At 41.1% G+C, this 17,020-nt stretch overlaps 1 protein-coding gene across 2 annotated transcripts in view; it reads left to right on the forward strand.

Annotated features, from left to right (window-relative positions):
- Nucleotides 1-17,020, forward strand: part of kirrel1b (kirre like nephrin family adhesion molecule 1b) — a 97,249-nt gene that overhangs the window by 793 nt on the left and 79,436 nt on the right. The window lies entirely within an intron of this gene.

Genomic DNA, 17,020 nt, shown 5'->3' on the forward strand with positions numbered 1-17,020 from the left:
GGGGGGTTGTCTCTGCTCATATCCAGGCGCAATCGGCGCTTTCCTTTTTCTTCTGTTACGCGTTTTCTTGGGCAGAGATCTGGACCATCTGCACACGACATTGCCTTGACGTGACCTTTAAAACGCATGAATGGGTAGATTTGGCTGGAACAAATGCGGTGCGGGTCAACGCAACGCCAGCACACGTACGCACGCGCATTCACGCACAATTTGCGCATAAGCTGTCAGTGTGGGGATGATTGATGAGGCGAGGATCTAATGCACAGTCTGGTCGCTGGGCTTTAACATCAGGCTCATTGGATCATTTTTCAATGCGTGCGCGCACGAGCTAGACACGTGCCTGTAGTCACACTGGTGTGTTTTGTGTGTGTGTGTGTGTGTGTGTGTGTGTGTGTGTGTGTGTGTGTGTGTGYGTGTGYGTGTGYGTGTGTGTGTGTCTGGTGAGAGTAGAAAGAGCAACGCAAGTGTCCCTAGAGAGAGAAAGCTGTTGTGTGTGTGTGTGTAAGTGTGTGTGCATCTTTTTTCTTTGCATGCAGGTAGAGCCTGGTGCACATGAATGAGGCCTTCCTGCGCAGCTGCCAAGAAAAATTCATATTTTAGCTGAAAGACTGAGACATATTCACTGGACTGGAGAAGAGCCCTATTACTAATATTAATGCCCCTTTTTATCGATCACCTTGATAGATTACCCCCTCCCTCGCTCCCTCTCTCTAGACACACGCAGTCTGGCACACATCAACCGAGACAGGCTGAGTGTGTGTTTGAGTTTGGGAGCAGCCATGCCTCCAAAGACAGGAGTGATTTATTGAGGTGGTCTGATATGAACAGTTCAGCCTTATACGGAGTCCTGTATGTGTGTGTGTGTGTGTGTGTGTGTGTGTGTGTGTGCGTGCATTTGTGTGTGTACCTGCATCACCTGGGTCCCTGCTGCTGCGGGCCGCCGGTGTGATGAACCACAGACGATGATCTGCCTGGACAGTCAGTCAGAGGAGCTCCCAGGCTGAAGCACACCTGACCACCTGAGTGGAACGTGATGGATGAGGCCGAGGCTCAGCCTGGCTTCACTGTTTATTTCTGAAAGTCAGGTTGGGAACATTTACCAGAAATGAAATGTCTGAGAGCTAAAAATTTGATTACCGTCTGTGACGCCTCAAAAAAGCATTCGCTGAGTCTATACTTTGTTAATTCACCTTTTACTGCAATTACAGCTGCTGCTTTTGGAGAAAGTCTCTCCAGCTAAAGGCTGAACATTTTTACACATTTGTCTTTGTAAAACATCCAAACTTGAGGTAGTTTAAAGATAGACGTATGTTTTCAAGTCTAGTAGCAGATTACTAATTAGATTAAGTCTGAACTTTCACTAGGCCATTTGAACACATGAATATACTTTCATCTACACCATTCAATGAAACTCCAGCTGAATAATCGCAGGGCTGGACAATAAATCAATCACAATATATATCGCAACAGACATGTGATCAACATCAATAGATAAAACATCTGATAGAATATTCAAAATTCAATGTATAGCACATTCACTGAACTCTGATCCAGAACCGCACAGTATTCTGGGAAATGCAGGCAGAGGAGTATTTGTGAGTAGCTAGCACATAAGTGCTTAAAAATACACAACAATGGTGTGGAGTGAAAACTGTGGATATGCAGGAAAGATCCTGGCGCTAGATTAGCAGTATCTCAGATATTTAAAATAAAAATAATGAATTAATGATTATAGACAATGATCGACATAGACTAATATAAAACACTTATATTGTGGTTAGTCTTTCAGAGACATTTTCTAGCCTTGAATTGAGAGTCTTTTGCAGCATCTTGCAGGTTTTCCTTCAGTTCTGTCTTTGCTGAAACATCTGACCAACTTCTTCACGCTGTCTGAAGAAAATCATTGCCACGGCGTGATGCTTCCATGTTTTAATGGTGTGTAGATGATGATGTGCAGTTAGTTTTTAGCCACACATCTTGATTTCACAGTCAGGTCTGTGGCAGCTTTGGTCTCCTCTGGTCAGAGTGACCTCTTCCACATGGTATACCTCTGCTAAACTGTAATCATGATCTCTTTGTCTTCTTTGGTTGTTGCATGCAGTGGACAGACATGCAGCCAGTTCAGTATTCACAGATGTTTTTGTGGAATGTAACTCCAAATTATTACTGGAAAATTTGCCTACTTATGAGGTTTTTTTTTTTTCATATAACATATATATATAGTATTCTAAACAAAATCCAGCTTGGGAAGCGAAAACAACTTTGCACAACTTAATGCGTTATTGGCTGGTGTTTGCAAAGCAGCCAATCCAGGAGCATCATTCATCTTCCTTAGCTGTCGTCTCTAAGAGCGGAAATAAGGAAGCACTGTGTTGTCAAATGGCTTCCTCTCCACAAAATAATGCATAATAAGGTATATTTGGTTTTTGAATGATTAAAACAGGCAATTATAAGTCAGCTTGAACAGAGCTCTGTGAAATGTTCAAAGCAGATAATTTTGTTTTGTTAACTAACCTTGATTTGAACTGAACCTAACAACTTCCTCCCGATTTATCTGCTGTTCTTTGGTCTCCATGATGCCGTTTGTTCACTGATGTTCTCTAATAAACATCAGAGACCTTCCACTTCAAAGTTTCACACTACTTCATGTTGCTGATAAAATTTCAATAAAATACATTGAAGTTTGTGCTTATAGCATAATGTAGTAAGGGTAACGTACAACAGAGCTCTGTTGCTCAAAGCATCAGTGAAGTAACTCTGGGAAAAGCTGAGGGTTTTTGTATTCTGTTGTTGGTTGGCTTAAAAGGAATACACATGGATAAAGTAGATCAGGGCGGTTTGAAGTGAGGGCGTACATAATGGAAAAAGAACAAGACACAAGAGAGATAAGGCATCAAAACAAAACAATAGAGAGCAGAGGAAAGTATGTTTACAGCAGAGCAATGTCAGACACAAAGAGAGCAGGCAGAACAAAATTTGAAACTCCAAAGAGATAAAAATGGGCAAGAAGAACTGAGCAGAGCAGGACAAAACCGAAGCAGCAGAACAAAGGGAGGAGAGAGCAGACAGAAGGAGAACAGAGCGGAGCATCGGTGTCTCCTGCTGAGCCGGTGTAAGCCTGTAAATGTGATCAGCGTGAATCCGTCCCCTACATCCAGCAGCTGCAGCCTAATGTGTGTTTAGCCTGTTTGGACTCTTCCAGGTGTCTGCTGCCTGCCTCTCCGCCGCTGACAGCTCAGGCTGCCGCTCTGATTTACTGCTCAGTCTGGTGGCTTTCTCGCACAAACCCACCGCTTCTCCGTGTGGTTGACCAGGCATAATCTGTGGGTCCCTGTAATTACCGCTCGGCCCTGTATGTTTGTCTGATATGTCGCCAGTCGACCGCTGCGCTGCCAGCGCCTGTCTGGCCACAGGCGAAGAAAGAGGCTCATTTTCGACTCTCCAGCAGCAGTTTTGCTTGAGCCGAACATTTCTGCCGCCTGATCATGCAAGTGAGGCAAGCAAAGCAATTCCTGCACCGCAAGCACCTGTCCCATCTCCTCCGACGACCCCCACATGCATCCACTTTCTTTTGCTCCCTTTTCCTCCTCTTCTCTTTCTTTTATTCCGTCACAGGAGCAGGGCAGAGCCTCAGATAGAAAGAGACAGGCCATAAGACAGGGAGATGGAGGCAGGGGGAGATGAAGAAAGGAAGAGACAGCGGGGCTCAGTCCTAATCTGTTGACAAGAGGGGATGTTTGAGGATAAACAGAGGAGAGCTCAGAAAGTAATGACGGAGGAGAAGATGGAGCTTTTTGCCTCAGATAGCAACCTAGCTGGACCATTAATGTTTGATGGTTTAGATTAGCAAAAGATTTACACCTAAACTGGGCTCCAGGGCCGTCTAGAGATCCTCTTATGATATAAAAGTGTTATGTTAAAAGAAACCAGACTTCCTTCAGGTTCCTGAAATGCTCCACCTCTCATCCAAATACTTGACTAACGTCTTCTGGTACCCAAAACACAGCGATTAACCTTCAGGACTTGTAGGCTAGCAATCATTCATGGTGATGGAGAAACTTCCCAGATCTACAATCTGTTGGCACCTCTTGATTTAACTAATCCTCTCTGTGATTCCTCTCTGAATAGTCAAACAACAGAAATACTCCCAGATTAGATGGGAAGTGGATAAAGTCAAGCATTTTTTCCCCTCCTTTTACAACATGTAAAGATTAGAGGATGTTGTCATATTAATGGATTGCAGTTTTGCAACAACACAAAGCATGATTTTATCAAATTTTATCTGAGCTGTCTCATGAGAGAAGATTTATTCTAGAGTATTTACAGACAGGTAGTTATAGGAAGGATAAGCTTGGCTTTTCCTGGTTTGCTGCAAATGATACAGCCGACCTGCAGGTTGGGCTTGAGGTCAAAACAAGATTTATTAGATAGATATATAAATAACTTAGTTAATCCCCTGAGGGACGCCAATCTCTCCCTGTGCTGCAACATCTTCTTCACCTGTTTCTCTGCGGCTCGCTTAGTTGATATGAAAAACAACGTGTAGAGAAGCTTCTCCATTTTCTTATTAACATCTATTCTGATGCAAAATGCAGCTCATCTCTACACATTTACAGCTAAAATAATGAGACAATTTTAAGGAAAAGTAAAATTTTTCACATAATTTCAACATTTGTAAGCCATTGAAATTTATGAAATACTTTTTTTTATGTATTAACGTAGTTTTATTTGCTGGTAAATGGCTTTATCACACAACTTCACATACTCCCAAAGTGCAAGTTGTAGGTCAAAGATCTGCCGTTTGTCTGCACATAAAGTTGCTTCCTTTACCTCACCAGATTTCATCCATCCATCCATTTTCTTACACCCTTGTCCCTCAGTGGGGTCGGGAGGGTTGCTGGTGCCTCTCCAGCTAACGTTCCGGGCGAGAGGCGGATTCACCCTGGACAGGTCGCCAGTCTGTCACAAGGCAACACAGAGACACACAGGACACACAACCATGCACACACACACACTCACACCTAGGGGCAATTTGGAAAGACCAATTAACCTGACAGTCATGTTTTTGGACTGTGGGAGGAAACCGGAGTACCCGGAGAAAACCCACGCATGCACAGGGAGAACATGCAAACTCCATGCAGAAAGACTGGGGCCGGGAATCGAACCCAGAACCTTCTTGCTGCAAGGCAACAGCTCTACCAACTGCTCCACTGTGCAGCCGATTCACCAGATTTCAAGACTCTTGAAATTACATTTTAACACTTTCCAATGTTCCCCACATTGAACATCCTCAAAGTATGAAATGAAGACAGGTGGTTTTTATTTGTTACCTGTTGTGCAAAAAGCCAAGAGATTAGGATCTGATCCACTTGCTGTTTAGATTTTTCTGTTTAGTTAACAAAATGAAAACTCACCACGTCGCCCAAAGTATTTGCTCATCTGCTTTGGCATCATACATGTGAACTTGAGTTTCTCAACTCATTCTTCATCTGTAAGAACAAGTTGCTTTAACTTTCTTGGGGAGGTTTTATGGTGCAGAGGATATTTTGTGATATAAAAAAAAAAAAAACGTTTGCTTAAGTCTGAGCAAAATAAAGTCCAAGTTAAGTTTCTGATCTTTGAACTAGCCCATTTTTTCTTTTCTCTTCTTCTCTTTTTAATTTTTTGCTATTGCTGTACGTTGTCCTGTTGAAGCCAATTTGATTGTTAGAGAAACCAAGCTAGAGTGTTGGAATATTTTTAAACATCTGCATCAGACAGCCATTGATTTGAAATAGATACACACACCATTCAAGCTGTGCCTGTAATAAAATATCACATTACAAAGGCAGCCGCCGGTTCCAGGCGACGCACAAGGTGGCCTTGTTACACTTCAACACCTGACCACAAAAATGTCTGCACACGCCACTGTGTGAAGCACTTTGGTGCAGTAAATAGCTGTTTTTAAAGTGCTTCATAATTAAAATGAACATTGACTACAGTCAAGACTTAAAGACGTAAGAATTGAGTGTAGACACATTCAGCCATTCATTCACAAACGCCCACTGATGTACACACTGATTGTAGATCTTGAGGTTAAGGGCTTTGCCCTGCAGCTCATCAACTTGTGACAGGACGAAGCTGGAATAGAACCTACAACCTTCTGATTGCAGGAGATCCTGCTGAGCAACAGTTAACCCTCCTCAACAGATTGCAGCAGAGATTTTTTATTGTTTTTCCCAGAAGCCAGCGGGCATTCCCTTACAATGGCTGCCATTATCTAAAGCAAAGAACTGTTGAATTCAGTTAAGCACATTTTGTTAGACCTCATTCTGTACAAAGTTAAAAGTCAGCTTGGGAGGAGCTGTGGGCTTCTTCTGTGTTTTCTTTAAGATCTTACAGAACAGTGTTTGTCCTTAGTCACGGTGCAGGAGCTCACATTTAAGTATGTATTCAACATGTAGTGAATACATATTAGAGGAAAAAAAGCAATGTTACTACCACTACATTATAAAAATCTAATGAATTCCTGTCTTTGGAGAGTTTCAGCACTGATGAGCATTTTTTGCTCAGGCGGTCTCAGAATAAATCAAAGCCCCGGACCTCGGCTATTAGTGGCTGGCTGTACTTAACGTGCCATGAAAAGCAAGAATATCGGGTCGACTGCTTCTGTTGCTCTAATTGGATGGTAAAAAATCTACTTCCACGAAAGAACACTGTACTCTCAAATGAAAATCATTAAAAAGCAGCGCAGCAAGCCCTGTTTAAAAGCAGAGCGGGGGCTCAAACATCGTGACGCCAGGCGGAGCTTTGTGTATTTGTGTGTCTTCTGCTTGATCCCAAAGCCTTGCAGTACCTGACACATCTAATATCCTTATGCTACGAGATATGTGATGTAAAGTGACAAGAAACAGCAATTAAGATAATAAATAAAGTAAGAAACATAATTATCCATTGCCTAATTCACTACAAGACACCCAAATCACGGGGTAATGGTGAGGAATCCCCCTCTTTGCTCGTCTACCTCTGCTTCTGTGCTTCTGTGTGCTTCAGTGTTCATGCGTGGGCGGATAGATGAGGCTAAAGAGTATGCAGATTTCAACAGAGGGCATGGATCATATTAGGACTGACACCCGTCAATCTGGCGGATATGTCAGCCCAAATGGGAGCTGAGCCAAAGACTCGGAGGGAAAGGAAGGAGAAGGAGGACAGGGAGAGATGGAGGAGGAAGAAAAAAGGGGCTGATGAGGGTAGAAGCTGAAGAAACAGATGGAGAGAAATTCAGTGTGAAGGAGGAAGAGGGTTAGTTAGGTAGGAGTAAAAATGTCAGAGAAAAAAAGACGAAGCAAGACGGGGGAATGAGAAAAGATGGGTTTACAAACTGGTAAGATGTGAAAATAATCAGTAAAGGGAGAGCACAAAGAGGAAAATAAACATCTGAACTGTTGGAACAGGGCAGAGTGATGATGCTACACATCTTAAATGAATTTTAAAAAACATCAAACTCTCCGATCTTTTTGTGCTCGTTAACATCTGGCCATCATTCTGGCCTTCACCACGACTCTTCACAGGTTTTTTATTGGTTGGTTTCTGGGTCCAAACATGTTTTCATTTTACAATAACTACAATCTGAGCTTTCCAAAATCTCAATCTTAACATTCTGGTGGGCACTTTTAATCTGGCCAATAAAGACCTAGATTAGAAGAACAACAAAAAACAAGACCAATAAAAAAAAGCACAAAGTAGAGAACAAGATACAGCCTCAATATAAATATGTCTAATGACATTACAGAGCACGTAAAATATGTTCAAATTAAATAGGTGTTTGAGGATTGTAGCAATTCAACGGCAGATATAATTTGTTAGCATTAGTGGAACTAATATATGTGATTAGTGCTTTAGAGTTAGTGTCCAAACTTTTTGGTTTGCTGTGGTCACCACTGCTCAGACCAGATGGTTCATCCTTCTAAAAATCTCTTTTTCAGAAAGCTTTCAACTTTTCCATGAGAACAGAGTCAATGGTGACACTGATTTAAAGCCATTTCTGGATCATAGCTGGGTTGAGTCATTGTGGTTCCTGAACTAGTCCTGATTATTTTAACCAATTTGTTTTTCACCTGAAATTGAAAAAGTGGTTGATTTGAATTGGATGAAGCAGATTGACTTCAAGCTTCTGGAAAACCCTGAACTCAACTACAATTGAAGGTTTTGAACGGTGCTAAAATACTTAAGACCACTCTTCTTTGGATAATTACTATTTTCTATTAAAGAGCCAGAATGAAGCTTGATGGTTACAAAAAGCATGAAGTTCAGGTACAAACGTCCAATTAACTTAATCAGTCATGTTGTGTGCATTTGAGGCTTTATTCGTAATTTTGAGTCTGCCATTTTTAGAAAACAGACACAAAACATTTTTAAAGGTAAATTAGCTTTCGGGTTTATGATGAGGATTTAAATGAATCACTAAAAGCACAGAATCAAGATGAGAATCGTGGCTGAGATGAGTTTATGTAAAACTCTGAGTAGCACAGTAACTAAGGAGAAAGACAGGTGGCTGGTGGGGAGGGGGTGGATGAATAAAAAGAGGGCAGCAAAGTGGAGATGATGGTTAAACAAGGATCGTTAAACAAGGTGGAAACAGATGGGGGACACATTAGAGGAATGGAAATAAAGAAGGGTAGGATACGAGAAAGCAGCGATATTTCTGGAGCAGCCAAATCACGTGGAAAGAACACCATCAAAGAAGGGGAAGACAAGAAACGAGAAGGCGGGAATCAGACGAGGATTTTGCAGTGAACAAAAAAAAAAACAAAAGTAGGAGAGCGGGACCATAAGAAAAGGAGAAGCTGATAAAGAGAGAGAGGAGATGAGATATTGCGAATGCTGAAGGGAGTTAAATGTGGGAGCCGAATGGCAGTGAAGGAGTAGAAGAACAGTGTTGGGGGGCAGAGATTTATGTTTAGAGGGTCGCAGAGAGGGAGCAGAGGGAAACAGCCAGCCCTATTATAGACGGAGCTCTCCTGGGAAAGGAGAGCCTGTAGTTTTCCAGGCATTTCCAGAAGATTTCCGAGGAGCACGCTGCAATGCACAAAATGCCGCCCTCAAACCGAGTCCTCAGCCCTCCAAGGATAAATAAAGTGGGTCTCCTTTCTCTGCGTGAGTATTCAATAAAAGTGATAAAAGGCTGGAAGTAACCCTTCTCAGCTTTTCTTTTTTTTTTTAATTTATTTTTTGGAAGTGAATGTGAGAAACCAAACCGGCCACCCTCTCCAAGGAGAATCTTTCAAAGAAATGCAGACATCAAGCATAAAAGCAGCAAAAAGCATGAAAGCGCTTCCTTTCATACGAGGAAAAATGTCAACGAAAAAGGCCCACGAGATCAAATGAGCCGAGTGTGGAGGTAGTTTATGTTTCTTCTTCCCTCAGTGTCTCTCCGTTTCTTTGTCTGCCTGTGTTTTCCCTCACTCGTCTGTCTGACAGACTCGTGTGTGGAGGTGAGAGAGAACAATTGAATGGGCCTCCCACGTAAAATCCATTCAGAGACATCTTGAGGAATAAGAATGAGAAATTGTCCTGCACAGTGAATTAAATCAATCTAATCCATTACAAGATCACTATCACAAGGTTTTCCCTTTTGTCTTAGCCCCGGATTATGGATGCTGCTGGCTAAGTGTTTGTGTTCGTGTATGTGTGAGTTTGGACCTTATGTAACAGCGTGATGCCGTTTCTCCGCACAATCAATGGAACAATTACTCGTTAAAGTAAGAGCTTAACTCACAGATTGCTCACATTTTAACATTAGCATTTTCAGTAATTGACTACAGGGGTTGTGTATAAGAGGCAGAGCTTTAAAAGTGCGTTTTAGGAGCCTTTCCAGATGTTGAAAACTACATTTTACTGAGAAATGCAGAAACTACTTGCAAATTGTGACGTGTGGAGAGTCATGTTTATTCATTTGCATCCAAATAAACTGTAGTTTTTGCTCTGTTTGCACGTTTTTTCGTTTTTTTTGGGAAGACTCAAGCAGACATCCGCTTTCAGTGTCAATTCTGGTTTTAGTTTTAGTAGCGCCAAAAAAATCTGTATTACACAGATACTTATGCACAAAACATAAACTGGTTCATTGACACAAAGGTGCATTTCAGAGAAAAACTGAGCTGCAGCTGGCTAACAGATATGTTATCCAGTAGATGATTTAGTCACTTCATTCGCTCTCTTTCCAGGTAATAAACCGCTAACGACATTCTGAGCCAATTCTTAATAGGCCTGGAGTCATCAGGTTTATCTGTATCTGCACTGTGATTCCTCCTCCAGAAGCCAAAGCTGCAACTTGCCAGATAATCAAAACTGACCAAGAGTTGGCTACTTTCAAAAACTTTAATTTTATACTAAACTTAATTACTTTTACTCCTTCGGTAATGTATAATTGACACATCAAAGATAAGAAGCAAAGATAAATATAGTTTGGAAAAAATACAAACTAGTTTGTAATCCATTACAAATCCATTTTTTCCCCAATTAAAACTAAAGTTTATGTTAATTTCACACCCAACATACTCCATATCAACTTGTCCCACTTTCATGTTACATTTCGCCATCTTTCGAATATTACCAAACTTAATTTGCTTATCTGAAACTAAGCATCTGTAACCAAGTGGCTTTCTTGAGTGGGCATAATGTTGCTTTTTATTTCTTCTCCTTATTGAAGTCTCAGTGGATCTCTATCCTTTTAATCTGTTCCTTTGGCAGATTGTAAGCAGTGATAAGAAAGAAGCAGCAGCAATTTTAAAGATGGAGATGGACAAGAAGATTACAGATGATGAAAGCTGGGATCCATCACCACCCACTCTGTTTGTGTTTCCAGCCTCCCTCTGTCTGTCTATCTCTCTGTTGCTGCTCGCCCTGCTCTTATGTTTTAATGTAAGTCGATAACTATCAGGAAGTGATAACACCCGGGCTCCACTTGACTCGCTGAGGCTTGATGAGGAGCAGGAAGAAGAAGAAGAAGAAGAAGAAGAAGCATGGTTTCTGTGAGGTTTCGGTGGGGGGGTGACAGTATCTCCCCCTCGGTGAAGCCTGTTACCCTCGGTCGCTGGAGAGATAAGCGAAGGTGGCAGCGAAGGTGGCAGCGAAGGTGGCAGCGAAGGGGGCGGTGACGTCACACTGCTTGTCCTCCTGGCGATAAATGAAGTTGTGGCGTCACAGGTGGAGATTATGTCAGGGGGAAATCTGTCATTGTTCTGGAAAGCAGATTAAACCAAGAGGTGCACCTCTGCTGTTTGTTCTCCCTGCTGTTTGCGACAGGGTGTTGCTGCTGCAAATATTAACTTATCATAGTAGGAGAAATGAAGGTGTTACTAATAATATTAACGTGACTACTCAGCCATGACAGCGTGACAGTGAGTCAACAAGGGCCTAGAAACTGAAGCAGCTAATTGAAATGATTTCACGGCTAATTTTATTATTCGTATCTGTGTTTTCCACTGCGAGACGTCAAAATGTCTCCCGACGGAAAGGGCCTAATGCACTCTGGGAAGACTTTCGCAAACACACTTTGTGGATTTCTGTGTGTGAAGCCACAATAAGCTGCGGGGGCCAAAGGAAAATAAAAAGAGTAGGTCTGTTTGCTTCTGATTGAGGCAAAAGCATCGGAGGGCAAACGAGGGAGGGAGGTGGGCACGACGGGGTGAGAGGGAAAAAAAGAGAGGAAGCAAGAGGAGAGAGAGAGAGAGAAAAAAAGATAATTTCTTAGCTCTTCTTTTAAATAAGTCTGTTTCTATAGCAACCATCCAACCAGCCACCGGAGAGATGAGGGGAAAGTGGGGGTGCACCGGAGAGACGAGGGAAGGATGGAGGGAGAGAGTTACCATAGCAACGGAGGAAGAGGGAAGAAAATAACTTTAAAAGAGAAACTTGGAAAAAAAAACAGATAGGAGAAAAGGTATAAAACAAGCAAAGGACAAGTGAAGGGGCAGCACTCAGAGTTGAGCTGGGAAAAGTTTAATGAGATTCGCTTCGATTTTTTCAGTTTGCCTTATTGGAAGTAGAAAGAGTTGTTTTGGGCCAACTAGCTCGAGTCTTTTCAGCTGAATAATTAGGGTAAGAAATGCCTGACAATACTTTAGAGAAGCACTTTAATAATTCTGCCTTTTGTTCTCAAGTAATGTCTAAATATGGAATAAGTGCCTAAAGTCATCGCTCCTAAAATTCGGCAGCAGATTATCGTGTCGTAGAGCCACAAAGAGAACTTGAGAAGTGACGTCAGAATCAAAAGAGACCAAAAGATCTGGAGAGACGGACTCATGTTACACTTCTCTGAGAAAACGTACATTTATTCTGCGCTTCAACTACAAATGTCAGGGGGATTCCAATCAAAAGCGCTCTAATACCCATCTACACCTATATCATCAATAATGACAGCACTATTAACAGGAAGGTCCTGGGCATGCATGGCTAAAGGAGTGCTAGGCTAAATACTAACAGGTCAAAACTAAGTTATAAAAAGAAATTAGATTTAAAAAAAAAAACACTTCATATTTCCACCATTTGTACTAGTTGTTTTTTACAGAATAGTATTCTTTCTCTTCCATAAATATTTTAACATTGACTTTCTAAGTCACTTACAGCAGTAAGTCACTTTTTTACATGCTGAGCTAATTATTCTGAAAAGGATAAAGACGTTAAATATTCATGTGCTGAATTGGGCTAAAGGCTGGTAATTTGAATTCCTAACCTGCAGAAATGATGTTAGCGCTTGGAAAACGTCATAAATACTTTTAAAGTTTTGCCTAGTGCACCACAGTGTCATCTTAGGGCATCCTAACAAAGCAGCCACACATGGCAGGTTAGGAGTGAGACCAGGCTCGCCTCTGTGCAGCAATAACAGCAGGGGCTTAGTGGCACTATACTGTATAAAGCCAGGTGTAGCCTGTGCAATTTTGGGCTGTCACGGATGAAAGATGACCGGCTCAAAACAATTACGGCAATAGCTTTGGTCACGGCTCTGAAGTTATGGCCCTGTAAGTCACACTGTAGGAGGGGTTTAAAGTCAGCTTTTGTAACAAACTTGCAGCTGGACATGTATCTGAAAGACAGCAATTCAGGAGCGTCTTGCAAGGTTCGTCCTGCTACATCCTACTTTTATGATTGACCCAGCCAGATAAACGGAGCCAGATCGAATATAAAACGGTGCCCTGAAAAAGTAAGATGGGTTTTGTTGTGAAAAGCCCCAGCTGAGATTGAGGTAAAGCATGAAGAATCCTCACTTTGGAATTCTGATAAAGAAAATGTCTGTCTGGGTTGTGTCAGCAGAAGCCTTTTGTGTTTGATATGTCCTCCAGCTGTTTTTGTGACTGTGCCAAGTGGAAAGCCTGTAATACTGCTAAGGGGAGGTATCACAAACTTTTAGGCTACAAATGTCAAACACGATGTCATGTCCCTGTTTAGAGGTCCATGTCACTTCCAACAGTAAGGATTTAGGTCTGGTATTCCACATTGATCATCTGTTCAATTGAGTACATTTTATTTAGTTAACCCACATTGTAAAAAAATATATAATTTTAAGGCACTTTAAAAGGCAAACAGGTCTAATTTATCTTTACTACACCTTCGTTTTATTTATATTGTGCCACATTACAAAAAAATGTCATTTCAAGGGATTTTATAAGACAAAATATATTGATAGAGCTTCAAATTTAATTAAAACCAAACAAATTAATTTCAAAACTACACAATCATGCAGTCACATTCAGATTTTAAGTACAAATGGTGGATTAGAGTTTAACTATAATTAATTACAATTAAAGTCAGCTAAAGCCAGTTGGTCTAAAGTCATCCATCTCACTCGAACCCGGCCAATTGCGTCAAGTTTTCAAATCTTAAGGAAGAACATGGCAACAGTGGAGAGAAACAACTTCACTTCAATAGGAAGAAACATTCAGCAGGACCAGTTCAAACCTGAGCCGGATTCTACGCAAACTGCAGAAATGTAGAAAAACACGCTGACGCATCAGGTCAGGGGTACTTTCTGTGGAAAAATAAAATAAACACTAAATCAATTCCAACAGCAGCCTTTCCAATGGATTTGTCCATGATAAATAAATGCAGAAGCATTGGGACAGAAGTCATTTCTATGATAAATAAAAATAAGTGCAGAAAGGACAACTAAAAGCAATTCAACTGGGTGAGGTGTACCATATTTGGGAAAAAGAATAAAATGCGTACTTTAAAGACTCCATCAGGGTTTCCATTCAAGGAAGCGACAGTTTAACACAGATGCACCGATGCAGGAGTCCTTCAGAGGGTGAGCAAAACAAAGAGTGCATGATTATTTGCAGAAATAGACTCATCAGTGACTCTGTCCAGAGAGGCACTGGACGAGGTGTAGCTTCCATTAAAAGATAAAAATGTGGAGGAACAATTCAAAAGGTAGCAGCAGCAATAATTGCAGCTAGAGCATAACAGCTGTTAGCAGGCGTAATAAAACAAACAAACTTGTCCTCTGAATGTCTGCATGTATTCATACTGAAGTTTCTATGTGTGGGAGATGTTTATGAAACGAGTCTTCAGAGACATGGAAAATACATAAAGAGCCAACAGCTGTTCCTGCATTCAAGTCCATTAATTACAAGGAACTAACGTCACTTTTGTCATTTCTTTACCGTTTCCAGCAGTTCTCTAACAGCTCAAAATCTTCCCAAGCAACACGCCGTCTGATATTTAACAAAAGCCAATTATGGTTTAACAGGTTACTAGTCTACAGCCTGAAGGTCTCTGTTCACGTCTCACTGCAAAGTGTCACACTTTAACCGTAATTTTACACGCCTTCTCCGTTTATGCTCGCGTAAAAAGACTAACTTTAAATTGTACTTCTAAAGGCACATAAATCTATTTAATTAAACCTTATCTATTCACAGTAGGCCCCCAAAATTAATTAAAATGTCAAAGTATTTGAAATTAATATCCCTTACGCCACTTGTTAATAAAAAAGTAGTTCTTCTGTTATACTGCTCATAACTGTAAAAGGGAGATAAAGACCAAGGGAGCAGGGGAATATGGCTGTACTCTATAGAGCCTGTGTGAAAGGAGAGATGTGAGCTGCAGCGATAACAGCTCTGGGTATATTGCTGCTTTCTGATTGTCCATTCCCGGCTCTTGACCACACATGACCTCCATCTCTGTGCAGAGTCAGAAATGAGACGCTGAGGGAGGGAGGGAGGCAGGGAGGGCGAGAGAGAATTGATTGAGAATCCCAAAGTTCACCAGACTGCGAACACAGAGGCCTCGATCTGTTTCCCCAAAAGCACTGAAGCAACAGGATGATCCGAAACTGAACCAGACTCAGGATCCAAATTCTTCAGCCTGGATGCCCACAGGATGTCGAGCTCAACTGTAGATGTAGAAGTGGAACAATATAGAAAAGCTTTTTTATATTTTAAGTAGTCTTAAAGGCGCAGCATTGTGTATTTTCCAACCACATACTGCCACTTTATACCACAATCAATTCACTCATCTAACTTCATTTGTTATAAAAATATCAAATAAGAAATTAGACTTTGCAAATTAACACTGTCATGCTAGATCCGCCCAGGCATTTCCCACAGCTGATTGGCTGCCACAAGAGATTAAAAGGTTTAAATTAAGGCAACACCCCTGGTATGGTTTTGATGACGGAATAGCATTTTAACATGAAGTAATGCTCCAAAAATTATGTTACATAGTAGAGACCCTTTAAGAAGTAGTTGTTGAAGTTTTCTACAGGTCTTTAAAGAGCTCAAGATAAAATCTGCAGCAAGTGAACTGGATCTGAAAGTCAAGTTCACATGAAATAGGAAAAAAAAAGAATGCAGTAAAGACCTGACACTGGACCAGCGAGAGATGAATCATCCTTGCAACCCAGGAACTTCTTGCTGCGAGGCAGCACTGCGACCCACCTCACCGCCCTTACATGGCTTAGCAAACAACAAAACAGTCCTTTGAAAATGGTCAGAAACTGGAGGGAAAACAAGAAAAGCCAGTGTAAGTGTAACATCTTTTGCACACAGTGCTATAAGTATACACATTGTTGCTTGCTGTGATTTGATTTGAAAATCAGCTGGACTTTAAAAGGAAGGAAGAGAATCAGGAGAGCCTCTGTTAAAAACAGCAGTAGCATGACACTCACCAGATGAGGCTTCACGTTGCTCATGATGTCTGCTAATAAATATAGAAGAATCAGGAACAATACCAACTCACAAAAAGACAGGATGATGCAAAAGAATCCTAATTTAAAAGCTGCATTTCCCTGATTTTTGTTCTTTACTTCCTGTACCGTTGCCCTCACTGTGGTAAGACAAATTTGGGTCTGAATCCAACCTTGCTTTTCATAGTTCACATGTTTTAAATTTTTTAATAATTGCTCTAAATGTCGATATTTGTGGGGAATAAAATATCTATAAAATATAAAATAAAACGCTTAATGACTTCAGTGGAGCCCCGGTATTCACTTGGGTTAGGAGCCACAACTGCCTGCAAATAACTAAAATACCTGAAAGCTCATCTATAAATACTTATAACTGATACTGTTTCAACCACCAAATATACCTTAATATGCAGTAAGTGGAGTCTCTCTTTGCACTGACGCAGAAGCTGACATCCACAGTTGGTAATGAATGCTTAAAAAACATTTTAGCCTTTTTTATGGCTGCCTGCATCAGCTCCATGTTTTTAAGTAATGTGCAGTTACTTATGGTGGCCTTTTTTCCTTCCTTTCTAGGTGTTTGAATCCCCCTAGCTGGCCTCTGTCAATACTAAAGCAGCTTGAGGTGCTTTTGAATCATTAAAGTCCTCATTCACTCCATTGATCATTGAATTAAGAGCCTTGTTAGACAGCCATGCACATGTTTCTCAGGGATAACAGGGACTTTTGGTTTTGAAAGTCTGACAGCTCTTCAGGTCAATGCATTATTTATTTTACAGTCATGCAGAAATATTTAATTTTAACATAATTACCCTGCTCAAATTATGGTATCAGTGCAGCAGCTATTTTATTATGTTTCCAACT

This window comes from Poecilia reticulata, linkage group LG17, assembly GCF_000633615.1.
Source record: "Poecilia reticulata strain Guanapo linkage group LG17, Guppy_female_1.0+MT, whole genome shotgun sequence".
Taxonomy (NCBI): Eukaryota; Metazoa; Chordata; class Actinopteri; order Cyprinodontiformes; family Poeciliidae; genus Poecilia; species Poecilia reticulata.